This window comes from Coloeus monedula (genome assembly GCF_965178545.1).
Source record: "Coloeus monedula genome assembly, chromosome: Z".
Taxonomy (NCBI): domain Eukaryota; kingdom Metazoa; phylum Chordata; class Aves; order Passeriformes; family Corvidae; genus Coloeus; species Coloeus monedula.
In genome coordinates this window covers 23,349,424-23,370,000 of record NC_138822.1, presented here as the reverse complement: position 1 = coordinate 23,370,000, position 20,577 = coordinate 23,349,424, and positions in this window count along the sequence as shown.

Below are 20,577 nucleotides of genomic sequence, written 5' to 3'. Positions count from 1 at the left end.
CCAGACTTAATGTATTTTTGTTAGTTTGAAAGTTGACAGATAAGTGATGTTATGTATTATTTCTCTGACCCTGCTGGGAAAAATGGTCTACTTTTCTTGATTTTCAGCATAGAGACTACAGAAACCATAAAAATCACCAGAAAGATATTACATGGCCTGGTCATGGTGGTATTGTACCATTTCACGTGCAGTGGAAGCTTTTGGGCTAGATTCTGTCTTAAGATGGAGTTTACGCTTTTAAGCAAAGTCTCTTGTTTCACTTCTATTAACCTAGAAGGAATCCAGAGTGTGAGCTGTTTGCCAAGAATCACAGTGATTATCTTCCAAGCTGAGATAATCTGCAAGTCCCCAGAATTTTGACTAATTGCAATTGTGAAAATGGATAACTATTTTTTTTTCTTCTCAGAAAAGGATTAATCAAAAGGTTGCTGACCATTTACACAGGAGATTTATCTTAAAAGCAAATAGTAATCAACCCTCTTGCCAAATTAGGTAGGTAATTGAAAAGATCAATTAGTATAATTTACTGTACTATTATTTGGATCAGAACCCATCTATGTGTTTCCTGCTCTTCATTTTCATTGGCTTCTGAGGCTGGATGAAAATTTCAGCAGCATTTCTGCTGAATTTAATAAGATTTGGATCATGATGCAAAAAGCCTCAGAAATAACAGACAGTGAAAGTCCAATCAAATCAAAGAATTCACTTAGCTGGGTGCCCAATATACTGAGCAATTTCACAGCAGTGAAGTATGTGCAGTTGAGCCATACACTGTCATTTCTCACTAACAACACTCAGGGACTTTGTGAGATGGTGTTAATAAGCACATTTCAGTTTCAAAGGCATCACTTGCATTATTCTTTCGGATTCCAACAGGTACAGCAAATAGACTCTTGTTTGTGATGGAAAGGTCTCGACTCAATAAATTGTTAATGCAAAGATATCTTATTTGTAGAACGACCCCTTGTGACTTCTCTTATCAAAGTCCAGTAGCCACATTTCAAGAAAGAATATAAAGTTTTGAACTCAGTAGATAGCTTTTAAGGCACGCATTTGTAATTTTCACATTCAAGATATTCTTTGTTATTTTTATAGTATATATTTAAATCTTTTCTGATATTCTCTTATACTAAATTCCATATCAGTTAACAAAGGAAAGTTTCTCCAAAGCCTTCACTCTTTATTTTATTTTCCAGTAGTATTTAAAGTTCTAGGCAGGGAAGAAATTTTTTTTCTATCTGAAAGCATCATGGTCAAAAAAATCTGACATTTGTGAAAAGGGGTCTTCCCACCAGCATAATCCATTAGCTGTCACCTGTGACAGCAGGAGCTAAAAATTGTCAAGCTGTCTACCACCCAGAATTATTTCCAGTGACAAAGAATAACCAGTAACATGTAACTTTCAAGGAATATTGGGTCTTTTGTTTGTTAAACAGTTTGAATTTCAGGAAAATCACATTATCCATTTTAGTAGAGAGTGCAAATGAGTATACAAGAGACATGAAGTCTCTGGTCTGGAATACTAGTGGGCCACTGCAGTTAGCAGCCTGGCACACCTGGGATACACCGGTCACTCTCTACTTAATTTTCTTTCTTTTTGTTGTGCTAATTTTTATGTCACTTTATTAAAAATTCTTTTTTGTTATAAATTTCTGACTTAAAAATGCTTCCTCACCTTCGAGCACAGAAGCAGCCACTTTGTCAGTATTATGGATGTTGAGTCAGTTTGGGCTGATTTGACTGTTTCAGTGCCTGTGCTTCAAATCAGCTCAGTGCAATGATCCTATTTAAAAAAAGAGAAACCATGACCTTTTTTTTTCTTGAACTCAGACAATCATTTAGAACATGTCAAGACAAACAACAGAATCTTCTTTATTGAGATACACTAGAATAATTTTATTAGAGCTTAACCCTGTCAAGAAAAGGAGATGGAGGAGACACCCAGTCTCTTAGACTAGACTCACAGATGAAAGGGATCACATTGTAGAAAAAAAAAAAGGCCTGAGGGTTCCCATCTCCCAAACTGTTACATTATTTCATATCTTTTTGAAGCGAGAAGTTAGCTTAATACAATATTTGCCTTGTCTGATATTTTTATGCTTCCACAAAACATTTGTTATTCTTCTTTCTCCATTCTACTATAGCAGTCAATGTTAGAAAGCAATTTTAAATGTCGTTAAATAACAAACTAAAATAGATCAGCCCAAACATCACATTTTCTTTTAGTTTTAAAGGAAAGTCTAATTTTCAAATTCATTTTTAAAAAATTTAGATAGCTAAAAAAAAAAACGTACTGTATGCCTCCCTTTCACTGGTACTTCTGTGTGGAGCATTGAGGACACTCAAATCCACAGCAGGCACTAACGGTTGAGGAAGATGCAGAAGAGTTCTGTTAAAGGTGCTATTGAAGAACCTTACTTCTCTTTGTAGCCTGGGTGGAGAGGAAAGGTCGTTTGGCATCCCATGTTAGTGGGGGGATACGAATCTTGTGGAAGTATGTCCTGAGCATGTTTGACAAACAGGGAGGCAAAGCAGTGACATGAAAGGCAATGGAATTGCTTCTAGAAAGGAGAGAGATGTTTCTCTCTTTGCCACTTTTTCTCTCTCTGTAGAAGAATTCGCAAAATTCCACACTAGATTCAACCAAGGACTCAGTAGTTGCAAGAAACTAAAATGACATTACACACCTTATTTTTTGGGGAGCTGAGATCAAGATATTTGCTCTCTTAGGCAAGGAATTGCTCACCTTTAATTGCCTTGAATTGGGCATCTGTAAACCGGAGCTCTCCAGCTGATTAGTAAGTAATTTGGCTCTTCTTTATAAACATGCTTGCAGAGAGCAAACATCAGGCAGAGGTATACTGCACCAAAAATCACATGTTTTCAGATTTTCACCCAAATGTGTTATTTTTCACCCAATCTGAAAGTGTTTTAATTGGTCTGTCAATGACTTAGTTGAATACCAGACTGTGTATGGATGGTAACATAAAATAAAGAGAATAAGAATGAGGTAGGGACTTGACATCACATGCCAAGATTGCATTTCTCATTAATGCTGCCACAGGGAGACAAGTTTGTCTTGCTGGACAAAAGGTGGTGGGGCTAGAGAAAATAATTCTATATTTGGAAATTTCCGGTGAACAGAATGATTGAAGATTACGAGAGAAGGAAAAACAAATACTGCCTTGTATTGCAGATCTTTTACTTGGGTCATACGGTTCAGAGTTCAAATAGCTGGCTTTTGAGAACTCTGTGTTTGGTTTTCACCCTTGGAAAGAGAAGACTATTTCAATGACACACAGTCAATGTACAGTAGTAGTAGGAATCCTGGAATTCATAAGGTAAAGGCCTAAATCTTGGTCTACTTTTATTAATGCTACGGGAAAATCTCTGATAGCCTAAATACTAAAGATGTTCAAAAACTATTTTTTTGTTATTCAAAAATAGTTATAAAAATATATTGTTATAAAATCTGCCTGGTTTGTTAAAACATGTCTGGTAAAAAAAAATCATCCAGTATTTTAATGCTAGTTTCACAGTGTCAGTGGCATGTCATACCAGATTCCAGTATGAAGGTGCTGGGGATTTGCTGCACTGAGATATCTTGGCAAACAGAAGCAGTTAAATAAAGTTTGATTTTGTTAACTTTAGCTCAACTGGAAACAAAGAGAAGAAAGCCAAATCAAAACATCAAACAGAACAACTCAAAACAGTGTTTTTCAGGTCGAAATGGTACTGACTGGCAAAATACAAACCATTAGCTGGTAGCAATCAAATTCAGTGATCACAGCAGGGGCCTGAAATCTCAAATGAATTCTGAATCTCTATCAGCCAGAGATCACTAGGAATGGATTATCTGACCACCTTTTCTATAGACAGGTATGAGCTCAATTAAAGGGCAAGATTTAGCTCAAAAAACTGTCCATGTGGTTTTGTAGCTTGCCTTCATCCTTTGTACAGAGACAGTGGCTGTTTTGAGCTGTGGCATTCAAAACCTTTGCTGATAAAATCCTTGCAGTCAAGAATTTCTGTACAGAGAGGTATATTAGCTCTGTGCAAAAATTAAAAGAAGGAAATTATAACTAGGTTTCTTAGCATGTTTAATACAAATTCAGGAAATATTATCATTGTAAGGTTCTACTTATTACCTATTTTAGCTCTCTTTCATCTATGTGTCACTGTAAGTATTCACTCTGTTTTTCAGAGCTCTATTCCTCATCCACAATCCTTCAATCCTAAAATGAACAGATTGATCTCTTCTGTAAATTGCAACCAGATCCCAAGATTCACTTAAAATACCCCATTTTGGAGAACCCAACCTGGTCTCTAGTAGCTGAACTGTCTCTCCTAGTATGTTCTATGACTAGCATGTTTGGAGGTACATACCTACCACCACCACCTATGGTGGTGATGATGCCTTCTGCTTTGGGATTGTTTACACTTTCCTGGACTGAGACATGATCTGCAAGGACTTGAAAGACCCAATGAGGTCTGAGTGTCTACCCCATTGTCTTGACAAATGTGGTGGACATAGTAGTATACATCTTGTGTTTGACATAAATTTCTTTCATGGACATTAAGGCAAGGAGAATGAAATTCAGCCTACTCTGCTGCACTGGAAAAGTTAATTTAATTAATTGAAATGTTACAGATATGGATGTGAAGAGGGAACAGCCTTCAAACAAGAGGAATGTATTCAGAGAGGCCAGGGATGATTTAAGACAAAAACAGCTGTTTGTCTTACAGATGAGCTTTATCTTGCTATACATGAATGATACCATAATTTGTTTTAACAAAACAAATGTGCAAGCAAACATATGTGCAAAATATGAGTGAACCTTTTCCATATGATGAAGCAATACTATGGACATTTTTTAGGATGAACTTTGTGAACTCTAACTTAGAAACACAGTTTTTATCTCCCACAAATATCAATTATTGCAGACATTATAGCCATGGTATTTCTTACCTTCACCATCAGCTTGATGATAGTTTACACGTGGTCACAGTTTAGACTCTCAAAGATGAGCTCATGAGTGGGTGATTTTTAGTTCAGAAAGTATGATTGTGATCCAAATTATCAGGCAGAAGATGTCTTAGTAGTTTAATCGAGGTAGGTAGTCACTTCATATTTACTTCCACGTAAAAGTCAGGTTTCCTAATCTCCATGCTCCTCCATTTCCATGAATTGGTGAAAGAAGAACAAACAGAGGAACACTGCCACTTGGTGTGTTAGTCAGAGAGATCAAAATCCCAGGATGTATTCAAAACTCATTCTTTCAAATACTGCTGCTTTGAATAAAATGCTATTAAAAAAATTGGTAGGACTTTTGACTAGTATATCAGATAAAAATTTACACCAGTTTATGAAAAGCAATTGTAAAGTTTACACAATGGAGCTGGGCACACTGTGAACTGAATGGATAGTGTGATGGAATGGAAATGTGACAGTTCTCTTAAACCGTGACATCACAAGATTGAGTGGTTTGGCAAACCTGTGAGATCTCACATCCCATCCAGTCAGTGCTGGTGAATGTAGGTACCTTTCTGAGGACGGATCTGTCTGGTTAGGATGGAGCGATGAGACACCTAATGAATACTTTTCACAATCATACCACTGAGCACCAGTTCCCATGTTCTGTCACTTCTTAAAATGATTTCTATCCTTCATTGTTTGCAGTGAGAAAAATACAGGTAAAAAGGATTATATTATATTTTTGTTGAGGGAAAGCATGCAGTTTAAGCCAATAGGCTCAAAATGCAAGTGTGTTTTACTGAATTTTGAATTCTTATTTCCTATGAATACAATGCATGTTCACCATATGTGTTTTAGGTATTACCTGCATCTCTTCTCATCCATATATCATCAGTTTCAACACAGGATATAGCATGGCAGACAATCTGGTATCAATCTGTGTATCTTTAAAATGCTGCTGAAAAGTTTTAAAAGTTGCAAGGTCCTGATCTGGAAAGAAAACCCTGGAAGTAACAACAAAATATTGGAAAGACAGACAATAACTTCAGAGTTTTCTATCTGGATCCTGTTGTGCAAAAAGTATATATGCCATCTCCCAGAAAACCATTTCAGTGGAATAAAGTCTTCCTCATTTATTAATGCAGCCAGGAATCAACCAGGCAGTTTTTAATTAGCATTGTAATTTTCAAGACGTGAAAAATGGTTGCTTTATAGACTTCACATGCAGCTCAGAAGGGGCTCCAAACACAGCTGCATTTGTATATAATATACTGCTACTTTTTAAGAGGATGCATCTGAGATACTGTACATACTTGAAGATCTTGTGCTGCATAGCTGGAAAAACTTTATCAAAAGCCATGAATTCAATGTATTGTAATTTTGTTCTCTGATGTTTTTCTAAGCATTAGAAATCATAGACTGTAGACGGTTTGCAAATAACTGCTCTAGGAGAAATCTCCCATATGTATATTAATAATATAAATATTCCACAAATAGATGAATTCTCACTGAGGGGCAAATATAGGGCAAAAAAAAAATGTGGTTTTTTGTTCTGCTTTTCAGCCATATCTGACATTCAACTACAATATTTTGCATTCCTTTATCTCTGACACTCAAGGATCACACAAATACTTTACCAATGTCAGTGGACTAAATCTAGAAATATTTCTGAAAGGAGGACTCATATGTGCCTGTCATTTATTACTACATCTATTATTTATTAATTATTCCTACATTTATCATTTCTTATTTATTATTGCCATTTATTACTACAGTTCACAACTTTCTTATCATTCATATCATCCTACTGTTTTCTGAATTATAAAATTCTGCTCGGAAATGTATGTGTTTTTCATGTTTTACATATTTCATTGTTGACTAGAAGACAAAAATCTTGCTGCCTTTCATCAACAACAAGAAGATTATGGATTAGCATCACCATCAACATCCTTATCAGCATCATCATAATAATATTCATAGAGGATATGGAATCATAGAACAGCTCAAGTTGGAAAGGACCCATAATGATCACTGAGTCAATGTCAGATTATATTTACAGTACTAAGATAATACTGCTCTTATTTTGGCAGCTGCAGAGTTCTTACTGATTTCTAGAGGAAAGACATCATAACTGAGGGCTGAATTAGGTGATAGGCTCACAAATTCATGAAATACTCCTTTCCAGCTCGTAGATACTGCACCTTTTAGATGCTGAACACAAAAAGAGGAACACAGTTTTCAGTGCCTACTTTGAAGACTTTACAAATTATATATATAGAAATTTTGTTTTCTCCCCTAAGGCCAGTGATTAGGAACATTTAATCCTTTCCTACTACAGTTTACAAAGGTTGATAGGCTCACGTTTATTAAAAAATTCATTGCCAAAGAGTACAAACAAAGAAAGGTGTTGTAAGGTACAGATTGCCCTGTTTTTTTCCATTGAGACTTGTTGAGCATTTTATTGATGAAGAGAATAAGCAAAGGTTTCAGATTTGGCTCATATTCCCTAATCGTCCATAATTATCCAGAGTATCTTAAAGTACTTGCATAATCTAAGTTGGTGGCAGCTGAATGTGGACTCAGGGAAGGTTTCCAGGCTGATTTCCATGAATAATTTCATTTCTCCAAGCTCACAACAAGTTTAGCACTCAAGGTCTAATATCCAAGGTCTTGCTGTGGCTATCAAGATGCAGCCAGCATTTCTGTCTAGATCTCCTGGCTGCCTCTTGTGTATTCACTCTAAACATGCAGCTCAGACCTGTGAAGCACTGACTATTTTCTTCTCCCCTAGAAGTCAAAAGAAAACTGTTTGAAGTGCCCAGCAGCTCTGAGGATCAAGCCCACAAAAATGCTATTGTTTGGAGATTGAATTGTGGTAAATCCCGCATTTGTACCCTGAGTTCATTACTATATAAGTTCACATTTCCTCACAAATCCTGCTGAAACATATTTTGTACAGCAAGCCTCCACATTTTATTTGCTCAATCTGTTACTAGTTTAGAGATACTTTGTTTTGTTTAGGTTTTGTTCATCACCATGGGGTATGGCCTTACTTTCAGTAGGTAGGAAAGTAAAGATGACTCCAGGATGCCATGCATCAAAAGTCAGTTGATTTAGCTAAGATTTTGTTTCTAAAGAATCTATCCCTAAACAAGTGGACTGAAATTTTAAAAATACATCCTTTTTGTATTTTCCACCAAGACATCTAATTTTTGATTTTCTTCCATTGTTACTACTATAATGCTTGTAGTTATTTCCTGCCCACTAGCAATAGCCATCACCGCATCTCTTGCTTCAGCAGGGAATCTAAATACAAGCCTTTAGTCAGTAGGGCCACTTTTAAAAAGTTAAAATCCCTTCCTGAATGCTGGTCCAAAACCACCTGGACAGTGGGAATATATTTTCATTTATTTTTCCAGTTTCCCTTGAAGGACAAGGAAGAAAATTTTACACACTAAAAAAAAAGTTTAAAAAAAAAAATAGCATAAGAAGCCAAAACAATATTTTTCTTCTAAAAGCAAACTTACAAAAACTTCCATGTAAGGGTATGAAACCTACACTGTTTGCCCAAGAGAAATTTCTAATTACTTAGATAAACATGGGAGGTAGACTGGGTAAATACATATCCAGGTTAGGCTAAATATTGAGGTGTTTTAGAGGAATATTTATTGAGTTAAATATGTTTATGCATACACACAGAGGCATATTGGTACCTGAAGATTATATATTTTGATATACTACCTCAGAGCCACAGCAGCTCTTAGGTGAACAAAGTTGGCTGTTGAGGAATCCAATTTAAAAATCCAATTGAGTAAATCATAAGAACATCAACAAAACCCAAAACCCCCCAAAAATCCCCAAGACCCCCTCAAAATTTGATGGAAGATCAACACTATCAACTCATTCATTTGGATAATGCCAACTTAGAAATAAATTGGTGTTATTTAAACAGCTGCTTCCTTTGTGATGAGTTTATTATATAAACATTGCCTTAAAATCCAGAGGACACTTGAATACCTGGCAAAATATTACTTGCCATATACTTTCTTGGGTGATAAATTTTAAGAAAAGAGACTTGGAAAAAAAAGTTAACTGAATTATTTCCATGTAGAAAAAAACTAAAGTAGTTTTAAAAAGTGAAATTAATCCTGTAGGTGATCTTTAAAATTTTCTTATGGACACTGGAAACCTACTATATGTTATTATTAATCCTGTCTAAAATACTTCTATTGGCAGAAAAACCTCAGGGAGCTTTGCAGGAAGATATTTTAATTTATGAACTTCAAAACAGAATGATTAAAGAACACTGAAGAAACACAAAATACATATTGACAAGTGCCGTAGATTGGAAAGCTTCTAAAGAAGTATTAAAAATCAAATTCAAATAAAGATATATCAAAAAAGGTAAACATAGGACAGAAATGTAGATATTAAGCTATCATCAATTACAGGCAAAAATGTCTTTCAGTTTTGAATTTCCTCAGTAGCTGGTAGGCAGTTCTATTAAATGAAGGTGTTACTGACAGCAGTTTTTACTTAAAATGAGTAAATTAAAATGTAGAGAAAACTATGTCATTGCCACTTCAGACAGCTGTGTATATGAGTGCAGAGACAAGTGAGAAAGCAGATATCACATTTTTGGTGTTTAGAGGCAGAGAGCTGTTAACAGTTTTTAATTATGATTTTTTGTTTCTTTTATCCCAGTAATATTCTTATTTCATAGTCAGGCTTCCTGTTTCCATGTAAGCTTCATCTGGGAGCACAAACTGCTGAGTCCACATCTAGAGACATAAATGCCACAATTTAAATAAGGTTAATTAAAAAAAAATTTAAAAACTGCATTTTGGTTGGGGCATGCTACAGCAGATAAAAAGCCACTGTGAAGCTGCCTGGTTGAAAACCCTCTAGCTGAGCACTGATAAAATTTATCACAGGGACACACATGGGAATGAGCAGCTTCACAAAGCAGCCTGCGGTGAAACGTGCAACAGCTAAATATCTAAAGGGATGATACTGCTTGACAATGAAATGGTGGCAAAAAGGGCTAAAAACATGCTAGGTAAGTTTTCTCATGGGCTGTTGGGTTTATACACTGAGATATTTTGAGCTATTTTGTAGCCAGAGTCAAAGCAGAGAGTGGAGTGCCACATACCTGAACCCTCCCAAAGAGCCTGCCTTTCTGCTGTTGTGACATACCTTGAGCAGGAGTGGCAATGGAAGAGCAAGGCTGGTACTAGCACTCAAAACAATCTGATGCTGGACTTTTGTCCCTTAAATGTTCATCTTTTCCTTCCTGCTGTAATTATTTTTTTTTAAAGTGGTTTGGAAGTTAAAAAAGAAGGAGATTTTTTAAAGTACACCTGACCACAAAGTCAGAACATCACCAAAACCCCTGATCCTGCAAGGTCATCAGGTGTTTTGATGAATTCAGAAATCTCTAGAATACGCAAAATGCAATGTAGCTTTGTTCATTAAATGAATATATATATGTACGGTTTCTCTTTCTATATCCAGTCTCTCTTGTGCTGCTTGTGGCTTGAGAGGGTAAACTCGACATGCAGATACCTGAGTCCATGTGGGTATGTTTAGCTCAGTTGCCCAAGGGTCTGGAAGATGCAAAAAAAAATTGTAAAAAAAAAAAATCCCCAAAATCAAAGTGAAACATCCTCTATTTTAAAGAAAATCTGGATTAAAGGAGCTGTTGAGAACAATGAAGATCTGGAGGGTTAAGCAATAGCGTGTTTGCGAGAAATCGGGCAAGCAATAGGGGTAATTGGTGAGTAACACAGACTTTGCTCATATGTATCTGATGCTCCTGAAAGTCTGCTGATTCACTCTGTGAAGGACAGGTTCTGCTTTCTCCTTTGCTGACATTTACAAGCAGCATAAATGAAAATGGTAGTATTTTACACCTGTGTCGCACATGTGTAAATGGCTGTGGAAGAATAAAACAGCTGCAAATCAGGTCCAGAGAGTTTAAATGAGAAGAAGCAGAAGGTTCATAAAAGAGCATAAGATAAAGACTACTGCCAACATGGACAAAGAAAAGAGAGAGAATAAGAGAGGAAAAGGTCAAAGGAAGTATGTGAGAGAGAGACAGAGAGGGAAAAACTGGAACCAGGTTCAGAACAAAGAAAAGGACAGGAAAAAAGTTGGTTTTTTTTAATGAAACCATCCACAAGCCAAAAGCAGGGATGAGTAACAAGCAAAAGGGACAAGAACATGAGAAACAGACAAGAATATTCTCCTTCCCTTCCCTGACAAGCCAATCCTAAAGACCACGCCAACCCATCCTCTAACAAAGGCTACCAGGGATTAAAAACCACGCACTTTTCAGGTGTGTTATTACAGAGAAGTTGAATGAAGAGATTAGACAAAATGAATCCCAGAATAAAAAAATCACACTGGGCCCAAATCTCAGATTTTGCTCAATGACAGTCCTGCATGCACCAAATATTCTTTTGAAATCTTTGTCCTTTCAGTGCTTTTTCATGATGGTGCAGCCCTCCTTGCATTATATGAGGTATTTGTTTAGCATTCTCCAAGCTGACAATGGGGAGCCAGGCTCTGTCCCAAACAATCAGGGAGGCATAAGAGTGGAAGCGCTGATTAAGGTTGTGGGACTGGCATGTCATAATGAGCAGTGGGGGGACAGCTGCTTGCATGCCAATTCTGCATGGCACACTGTCCTTTCTCTCCAGTACAGTTCCCATCTCACTTCTAATGTGCAAAAGGAGAGACTATTCACTAGGGTGTGTTCTTAAGAACACCATGACATCATTAATCTTCTGTCAAGTCGTTAAGGGCAGATTATGTGGATGCAAGTATTTTGCAAGGCTATAAATAAAATGTAAAGAGAGAAAGAGTCAGGAAGAGAAGGTGCTTTCCTGGGTTTTCCATTGCTACAGTACTGACAATGTTAACACTGCAATAGTTTACTGGTAAAAATACTTTAAAAATCCCTTTTAATGTGTTTTTTTAAACATCTGTCCAGAAAAGTGGAACATAAAATGGGATCTTTCGACTGTAATACAAATTTTCTAATCCTGTCTATGAAACAGATAGCTGATCAAAGGAAGTGCACAATGTAACTTGTATTTGTAGTGGTTGTACTGTACTGTACACCTGGCTATTCCTACAAGTGTAAATATCTGAAAGGAAGAGAAAGAAAGTGATAGTGGGTACAATATGAAGGCTTTTTAGAAAGAGTGTTTGATAGATAGCCCTATTAGTTACAAATAGCAAAGATATAATTGACTTATGTAGGTTATCCTTAAATATCCATACTATGTATTCTGCTTGGGCCTCTTATATTTTATGTTTATTCTCCTGTCTCAGCTGAGATACCAGGACACAGAAGTAAACAGGAATACCTGTCTCTGACAGAGATTTCTGCTTTGGAAATCAACTTGATGTCTTTACTGTCTTAAGAAACTCCAATAAAATAGCTCAAACAGAATAGAAAATACAGTTTTAAGGTCTTGTGCCCTGGATCTCTCAACAGGCATAAGTCAAGACGGAATTATATTAATACACCATGTTTCCCTTCCCCAATCATGTAGAATACCTTTTTTTAGCTATGCAAAGTTGAAGTAAGTAAGACTTTAAAATGGGATTTTTTCCAGCATTAATTAATAATTATTGCTTGCTTTGGGAAATTAAAATAGACATTTAAAAAGAGGAAGAAGCTGTTTATGACTTCTTCACATCATCAAAAAAATGCTGTCTGTCTGAAGTTGCTCTGTGATCAGGAGTAGTAGAAATAACTTCAATATAGTCAGGTGGTCAAATTGGTATGATAAGCCCAAAAATTATGTGATGCATGTTTCATATGGTTCTGCCATTTATAAGAAAGATATCTGCATATCTTACTCAAAGCATTAATACTGATCTGAGAGCTAGAGCATAGCTGTTGTTTCTTTCATTTGTCCCAACAAGAGTTAGTTGCTTTTAAAAAATCTGCTTATATTATTACTTTACCCACAAAACGTAGAATTTTATTCTGCATAGTTTTCAAAGGTCACACAGTGGTAGTTGATTTTATTTCCATGCCAAAGACTTTCATTAAATTAATTAAACTAGGCACTTTTTTCCTCCCACATTTTGTCAAGGTCACATTTTTGTCCTACCTTGAGTAGGCATAGAAAAGGAGAAAAAGGTTTGAAACGTAAGATCATTTTTGCTTGCAATCATCAACAAAATTTTAAATAAAGCACCGTTAAGTGATTGAAGGCAGTAGTGTACTAAATGGGACTCGGAAATAAAAAAGAATGTAAAATTTTCCTGTTGGTTTTTTGACTCAGTAAAAGCTGAATTGAGTTTAGACTTTAGCTGCAATTTCAGATGATCGGAAAGTGCAATACACTTAAAAGAGGGAGAATATTACTGGAAATAGGGAAGCAATTTGCTCGATGAAGGAAACCAATATGTTGTCTCTACTTCCCTTAGCAGATCTTGTGAACTTCTTGTAAGTTTCTTGTAAACTTCTAGGAACCTGTATGCTTCCTAGAGGGCAGCTTCAGCCTTGTCTGTACAGTAAAACATAACTGGATGCAACCTGATTTGTGTCTGCGTGGTCCCGGTACATGCCTTGGCAAAGATGCGAACCTCAGGTTTGTGATGGCAGGAGGGCTGAGGGCTCAATCCCCAGTTCACTGGGTTACTGGATTTATCCCTGCAAATGTACTTCCTGGACCAATATATATGGATAGGTCATGAAACCACCTTAGGAGATGGGTAAAAATGCCTGTCTGGAAAGCAGTTGAGTTTTCAGACTCCTCCACTCCTACTGAAAGGGCTTGCAGAATCCCCTAATGGTTGAGAACACTCCTCTGATTACAAGCACAAACTTACTCGTTGCAGTTTATATACATTTGTTCTTGTGCCAACAATGTCCTTCTCTAGCAGTTGTTCATTACTACTTATGTATTTATAGACTGCAGTCATATCCCTCCTCAAGTTTTGCAAACTAAAAGAAGCCAGACACTTTTCATTCCCTCTCATGAGCAAGGTTCCTGGTTTCTCTGTCTGCCCTAGCAGGCTGCCTCTGTCCACGTGCCAGCCCTGGTGAACCTTTCACCTGGCTCGTCATAGCTATGCATATTATTTCAAATGCATTTTCATGGGTGCTTTACATGCTGGAGAGCATACTTCTGAATTTTTACAGGAATAATTCACCTAGCAGGTTTTTTTTTCTGCAGCAGAATTGCAAACTCATAATCTTACAGTGTATAATTAGTCTACCAAAGTCTTTCTCCTGCTCCTTACTTCCAACTGATGAATTCCAGCTGATAGCAGAAATTCCTGCTATTAGCCTCCAAGTTCACGCTGTTGCACTTTGTACTACTAAATTTCATTACAGTTCTTTAACTTCATTCTTCAAAGTCATTCATTTTTTTCCCCTGAATCATGCATCAAAAAAGTGCTGGCTTACTGCACTACTTACTGTTAAAACAGGCAGGTCTATGTGTTTTTCTCTCAACAGGTTACAAGCTGAGCCTCATCTGATTGTCTCATAGCTCTGCAGCCTAGTAATATTCTGTTTTGGACCATGCTCCATGAGCAGAATACTTCTGGGAACTGTACTACATTGTTTTCTCTGAGGACACCCTTTTCATTTGCAGTTTTTAGTAGTTTGAGAACAAAAGATATCAGGGTGAGGGAGTGACTAGCAAATGAAGGACAATAATTTTCAGGTGTGACGCCAGCCTGGGGATTTTTTTTTAAAGCCTCCTACCTTCCTACATGGATGTCAGCATCATGAAATCCAGATGTTGCTGGCTTCTGTTCAACACAGCCCTTGTCTGAAATGGAAGTGAGGCTGAAAAGAGAGGGGAACAGGATTCTGGTAACCAAAACAGGACCAGGAGAAGATCCAGCAGCAGCACCAAGTTGCCATATTAGCAGAGGTCATGTTTCTTTCCTCAAAATTAACCCCATTCCACCTCCCTTAGACATGTGCAGAGAGGCATGTCCTTGCCTGAAGTCACAGATGCATTGGTCCTAAAAGAGCTGAGGCAGTTTGTTTCACTGCCAGAAAAATTGTTCTAGCTCCTTCTTCAGGTCCTGGAGTGAATTAAAAAACATGTGAGAAAATAGGCTGGGTTTTAGGATTCTTCTCATGGTCTCACTATGGTGGCAAGTTAAGGTGATTTGACTGTATTTATCAGACTGCATTTATGTTACACTACTAGGATTTCTTTTTGGAATAACCACAAGAATGAATTTACTGCATCTATAATTTCCAGCTTGTGAATAACTATCACAACAGCTTCTTCCTTTTGAATCACTGATATGTGCTCTATGTTTCAATCCAATTTAATATTGTTCCTTGGCCTCTCTGACTGAAACACCACTCCACATTATGAATATAGATCTATCAGCACAGATTTTTAGCAGAGGGTGTTTGACAAACAGGAGGACTTGAACAAATTTCAATAACCTATCGTTGTTAAAATGTATGTTCTAACCTTCCACAAAATGATTTCTAATGAAATTTTTTTGAACCAGAGCTTAGTTATTTGTACATTTGATGTCATATTTTCAGGTTATAAACTCAACATTTGTAAATATTGTGCCATGGAATCCATTCAGAAAATGCCATGTGTTCCCAGACTGGATTTTGTAGTCTTTGATACTCTCTATCCTACTATGCTTTCTTCCACTGTAATATTAGCTGCTGTGCAGGAGCTGTGCCTTGGCTTCTGCAATATTTACCACTAACAGGGTAAAACATGTAATAAATAAACCTCCAATATGTGCAATAACTAACTTTTAAGACTACCATTAAATCCTTTTAAAGCAGATTGATTAGGTTTCCATTCTGCAAGTTTCTTCAGATTTTGATTTGAACTGAAGTGTTTCTTTAGGCTATTCTGCAGCTGTGCTCACTTTCTGGTACTGATAGTCATTCAAATCCATCTTGTGCTATTGTAACCTGCTGTTAGCCCATTAGCTGCAATCTGTGGGAGGAGAAGAAGACAAATTGTGTCACTATTCCTTATCAAGGGACCACACAGTTGTTTGCCACTTTGACTCTGTGACGGATAGTTATCTTGAGATGTGACAGGTGTGAGACTAGAAATTTAGAAAGAAACAATGCAGGAGCTCAGCAGCATTTTGTTATTGACACTTGGTAGATAACAACAGAGTGTTAATCAAGCTCTTGTGTTGTTTTTAACCCCCTATTCTTTTTGTCTTCAAGATGCAGTTTTTCTCATCAGACTGACATGGCAGGAAAAAGGTTCAAGTAGATAGCAGACGTTTTTCCTTTACAGAGTACTAAATACAAAATGATAAATTCCATGAAAAATAAATACTTGTTTCCTTTGGCAACTTTTTTTAAACTTTTAGAAAATGGGTCAGGGGTTGGAAAAAGTGGAGTTTAAATATCTGAAATTATTTGCAAAAAGACATCCTTTCTTAGAAAGAGAAACAGTGTTTTTTTGACTTTATTGTCAACAGGCTTTTTTATCACTGTATTTCCACAAATTAAATTGCTGTAGGCCATCTCTTATTATTTCCCTCCTAGATACAAGCTAAAGTTTGTATGAGAAAAAAAATAATACCCAGAAAGTTAAATGATGTCACTTAGCTCTGCTCAAAGACACATGGTTTAAGGAAAAGCAGATCCAGGAAAATTTCTGCTGATATTTCAGACTGAACCAAATAGATTTGGTTCCTTTATGACCTTCAGAAAACTGAATAATAGTACAAAATTCACAGTTTCCAAAAAGGTTAGAAGTGGTGTTCAACATGTTTGGGAAGTACAGAATTACAGGACTTTATGTGTGAGCTGAGGTTTGTGTTAAATAAGGATATCTGGTAAGAACTAGAATTTAGTTCAAAGAGATGTCAATGAACATGAGACTCCTGCTGTACTAGCATGAAATGAGAGACTTGGGTCCAAAGAGTTGAAATAACCAAGATGAGAAATGAGGGGGACGTTATTATTATTTACTTAAATGTGTAAAATTATATAAACAATGGTGACTGTTTTGAGGCCTCCAGGGAGTTTGCAAGAACTGAAGGCCAACCTTTAAGACTCTAAACTCACATCTGATCTGCAGGGCATTGGTAATTAATCTTAGTTTTGGATGTATCTATTTGCTTTATTTCTTCGTCCTGTCCTGTTATCCTCTATAAACCAAGTTTTTTATGCAAATGATCCTCCTGCTGGTAAAGGAAAATTCTAAGTGTACCAGCGGAGCCTTTCAGTGGTTCCACAGTAAAGGACCAGCTTGTTCATACTCTGTGTTTTATTTTGACAGGTTAGAAATTCGATGTATATTTGGTTGGCGAATTAAAAAACGTGTTTTTTGACAAAAAACAAAACAGAAAATATGCAGTCATTAATTTTAGTAAGCCTGAGGGTTGAGTGCCCTGCTTGTGGATTGTTCTAAAACATGCAGAAACATCCAGCAAAGCCTGCACTCATGGATTGCCCCAGCAGCCATCCTGACATGATTTCAGATGGGGTCAAGGAACTATATGGTAAGTAGGATGTTCTATGCTGCTCTTCAACTCTCACACTGTGGCACAACAGGTTGGTGAATTGGTGTAAAGGCGCACTTGTTCCCTAAATCAGGTTTCCAAGGTCTAGCTAGAAGAAACAGACTCTTTTACCCCCTCTGCTTACTTCTCTTCAAAAATTTACATCTGTTTTGTCACATAGCTTCTGCTTGGCTATGCTTTGCAAGGCAGAGTTATGATGTAGACCACATCAGCCTCTTCTGTCTGACAGACATTCACACAAGCTCCTTTCATCTCCACTGCGGGAAATATTAGGGATGGCAAATGATACACCACTACAGTTCTAAAATGTCTCTATCAAGTTTCCACATTAGCTTGCTTTCACCACTTTCCCCTTGCCTTCTGAGTTTAAGTAGCTGCCAATGAAATCTCAGAAAGGTCTCATTAGATTTGAAGCTCTTGTCAGAGCTGAAGGAATATTTATGATGTGATCTTCATATATGAGATTTGAGAAACTTGTTTCTGTCCATCCAAATCACATTCATGTTCTGTGAGAAGAACAGTAATCAACCAATGACAGTACTATAGGAAATAAAAAATTCTTATGCACAAGCATTAACTAGAAACTCCTCACACTTTGTCCTTTAGCAATACCAGCTGGCCACCCAGTTCAGTACATTATGTACCAGCAACATCTGTTCCCATGTCACTGTGGCTTTCCTGAGCAGAAAGGTAGTTTGTGTGCTTTATAGCTCCCACATGGCTGACATTATAATTCCACAACCTTGGAATATAGCTGCTGTTCTTGCACCCCATGCCCCTAAACCTTGGCTCTTAAATGCTTCTCTGCCTTCCACCCCACCTCCATAACACCTGAAAGGCACAAATGCCCAACAGCAGCAGAGATTCCTAAGAAACACCAGCAATAAAATAACACACCTCTAAGATGAAGGAGACATGTAGGTTTCTGAATGCTTGAGTGACAAGTTTTAGTCATCCATGATAGCTAGAATTCTATATTTTACAAAGAATTACCTAGAGTAGGTTGGATAGAGGAAGTATATCAGGAAAATATTTAACATGCTCCTGTCACTAGGACTGATGAGCTAGGTTCACATTTGGTCTAGCTGGAGACTTTCTGTGAAGTACTGTAACACTGCAGCCCAGCTTCTTGAAGGTATTTGAAAACTACTGAAATCCAGCTTCTTTTTAGACAGAACAGACAAAAAATCTTTTCACTGTGTGTCATTGTTCAAAACAGAGCAAAGGATTGCATTAAACCAGAAATTACCAGGCTGCAGTATACATATTAATCATTATATCTGAAATACTTCCAAGTGATACCCAGAAACTGCTTTGGTTTGTCTTTGTGCCACATATTCACAGCCTGCAGACTCCAGCATTGATACGGCTTCCTTGCGGAAAGAGAATAAAATACCTAAATATCATTAAAGACCTACACTTTACCATCCTACTTTTAGAATAGGGATTATTTTATAGCATTTCTGCTGCTTACCACTATATAAATGTCTAGGAAAAAGGAGTGTTTGATTGTGTGCTGTGTTCAGTACATATTATGGTGGGCCTTGATTTCAACTGGGGCTTGATGGCTACTGTAATACAAACAAATAATAATAATAGCTTAAGAATATCAAAGAGAAAAGGAGAACAGAATGCCTTTCATGCTTAGAAAAAGATTAGGTCAATTGATCTCCCTTTCAGAAAGCAGTAGATGAGAAGACAAGTGTAACTTGTTTGTGTTAGAAAGTAGAAATCTGTTAGCCTTTGATTTACTTGTAACACTGTTTAGCACACTGTTAAGTACAAAAAGAGTCAGAAGAACACAATATATCAGTGTAGTTGCTCATATTCTTTAGAAAAAGCTAGTAAGGAAAAAAAAGAATAGGCACGAGAGAATTTTTATCTAATACAATCCTTTGCTCAGTCTTGAGCAATGTTCTATCTAATAAAATTCTTTTCTCCCTAGTTAATCAGAACAGGGTTCAGATGAAAGAAAATAATCTGCAGATGAATTGCTAATATGTCCTGTCATGCATGCCCTCCTAACACCATGTCTTTCTAGCCGGTTGAAATACTTATATCACATGGAGAGACCTGAAAAGTTTGAACATTTTGGTCCACTGCCAAGAAAAGCTATTTATCAATGGTACATACTGTGCTGACATATACCACAAGAACAGATTTTTAACTAAGAATGAACTATAGGACAAGACCCTTTCCCTTCCCCTAGTGCATTAAGACAGACTGGGATGCTGTGCTCTCTTCTCCAGAGCCTTCATGAAGAAGCCTCAAATTCATCTTAGTAACGCAGGTCTGTTAAATACAGTATCAGGGTTCTTATAAGATCCAAAGTCATTAATCTCACAATCCTCCCAAGAAGTAGTACCATGCTGCTCTCACATTTTACGGATGCAGAATTAAGGTGCAGGGAGTTTATGCGGATGGTGTGTAGGTGGCTGTAGGTGGTAGGACATGCTTGTATGCCTGGAAGGGCATGTGTCAAATGATTGGCTGTATTATGTCATATTCTTTCTTCATAAGATGTAGCCTCATGTATTGAACAAAAAGTACCAGCTTTGCTTCAGGGTAGCTGTTGACTCTGAACCAACCCATAACTGTCTCAGCACATTCACAGTAGATACGTATTCCTCAAAGTAATTTCTGGACTACTTACTCATCAAATTAGGTATGAGTTTTGAGAATGCACTTTTTGTCCACTGCACCTGTATGGAATAGTGTGTCATGAAAAAGACTTTATTTCCTTCGGCAGTCAATCTAACACCTTCAAAGAAGCTCAGGGAGAGGGAGCTCAAAGATGCCATTAAGAATTTTAGGCAGATCTTGCTTGAGCTGGAGAGGGTTGCTATCATTATATGTTGGTATGCTCCAGAGGTCAGCTAGATCAAAAGCTCTGCTCAGCAGCCAATTAATACATTATTTAATATCAAGGAAAATAGAGGGGAAAAAAAGGAAACACAATTAAATTTTCAATATAGAAAAAGCAAGTGACTGCAATATAGTCTGCAAGTGCCACCCAGGAGGGCTGGGATAATTTACTATGATAGGATAAAATTATAGCTCTCTTACTTAACGGGGAGGTTTAAGTCTTC